The sequence below is a fragment of the Lithobates pipiens genome, unplaced genomic scaffold, assembly GCF_037356315.1.
Source record: "Lithobates pipiens isolate NorthernLeopardFrog02 unplaced genomic scaffold, aLitPip1_a1.2 Scaffold_19, whole genome shotgun sequence".
Classification (NCBI taxonomy): domain Eukaryota; kingdom Metazoa; phylum Chordata; class Amphibia; order Anura; family Ranidae; genus Lithobates; species Lithobates pipiens.
The window spans coordinates 528,856,818-528,859,144 of NW_027507764.1; positions in this window are offsets into that span (position 1 = coordinate 528,856,818).

The window sequence follows — 2,327 nt, forward strand, 5'->3', positions numbered from 1 at the left end:
AAACACTGACAGCACACTGACACCAGCGCACAGAAAGAACACACTGACACCAATGCTGAGAGCACACTGACACCAACGCTGAGAGAACACTGATACCAGCGCTGAGAGAACACTGACACCAGCGCTGAGATAGAGCAAACTCACACCAACGCTGAGATCACATTGACACCAACGCTGAAAGCACACTGACACCAGCGCTGAGAGCACACTGACACCAGCGCTGAGAGCACACTGACACCAGCGCTGAGAGCACACTGACACCAGCGCTGAGAGCACACTGGCACCAGCGCTGAGAGCACACTGGCACCAGCGCTGAGAGCACACTGGCACCAACACTGAGAGCACACTGACACCAGCGCACAGAAAGAACAATCTGACACCAATGCTGAGAGCACACTGACACCAACGCTGAGAGCACACTGACACCAACGCTGAGAGCACACTGACACCATGGCTGAGAGCACACTGACACCAGCGCTGAGAGAACACTGACACCAGCGCTGAGAGAACACTGACACCAGCGCTGAGAGAACACTGACACCAGCGCTGAGATAGAGCAAACTCACACCAACGCTGAGATCACACTGACACCAACGCTGAGAGCATACTGACACCAGCGCTGAGAGCACACTGACACCAGTGCTGAGATAGAGCACACTGACACCAATGCTGAGAGCACACTGACACCAACACTGAGATAGAGCACACTGACACCAGCGCTGAGTCCACTGACACCAACACTGAGAGAACACTGACACCAGCACTGAGAGCACACTTATACCAGCGCTGAGAGCACACTGACACCAGCACTGAGAGCAAACTCACACCAACGCTGAGATCACATTGACACCAACGCTGAGAGCACACTGACACCAGCGCTGAGAGCACACTGACACCAGCGCTGAGAGCACACTGACACCAGCGCTGAGAGCACACTGGCACCAGTGCTGAGAGCACACTGGCACCAGCGCTGAGAGCACACTGGCACCAACACTGAGAGCACACTGACACCAGCGCACAGAAAGAACAAACTGACAAAAAATGCTGAGAGCACACTGACACCAGCGCTGAGAGAACACTGACACCAGCGCTGAGAGAACACTGACACCAGCGCTGAGATAGAGCAAACTCACACCAACGCTGAGATCACACTGACACCAACGCTGAGAGCATACTGACACCAGCGCTGAGAGCACACTGACACCAGTGCTGAGATAGAGCACACTGACACCAATGCTGAGAGCACACTGACACCAACACTGAGATAGAGCACACTGACACCAGCGCTGAGTCCACTGACACCAACACTGAGAGAACACTGACACCAGCACTGAGAGAACACACATACCAGCGCTGAGAGCACACTGATACCAGCACTGAGAGCACACTGACACCAACGCGGAGAGCACACTGACACCAATGCTGAGAGCACACTGACACCAGCGCTGAGAGCACACTGACACCAGCGCTGAGAGCACAATGACACCAACGCTGAGAGCACACTGACACCAGCGCTGAGAACACACTGACACCAGCGCTGAGAACACACTGACACCAGCGCTGACAGTACACTGACACCAGCGCTGAGAGCACACTGACACCATGGCTGAGAGCACACTGACACCAGCGCTGAGAGAACACTGACAACAGCGCTGAGAGAACACTGACACGAGCGCTGAGAGCACACTGACACCAGCGCTGAGAGCACACTGACACCAGCGCTGAAAGCACACTGACACCAACGATGAGAGCACACTGACACCAGCACACTGACACCAGCGCTGAGATAGAGCACACTGACAACAGTGCTGAGAGCACACTAACACCAGCGCTGATATAGAGCACACTGACAACAGCGCTGAGATAGAGCACACTGACACCAATGCTGAGAGCACACTGACACCAACGCTGAGAGCACACTGACACCATGGCTGAGAGCACACTGACACCAGGGCTGAGAGCACACTGACACCAGCGCTGAGAGCACACTGACACCAGCGCTGAGAGCACACTGACACCAGCGCTGAGATAGAGCACACTGAATCCAACGCTAAAATCACACTGACACTCAGCGCTGAGAGCTCACTGACACCAGCGCTGAGAGCTCACTGACACCAGCGCTGAGAGCACACTGACACCAGCGCTGAGAGCACACTGACACCAATGCTGAGAGCACACTGACAACAGCGCTGAGAGCACACTGACAACAGCGCTGAGAGCACACTGACAACAGCGCTGAGAGCACACTGACACCAGCGCTGAGAGCACACTGACACCAGCGCTGAGAGCACACTGACACCAACGATGAGAGCACACTGACACCAACG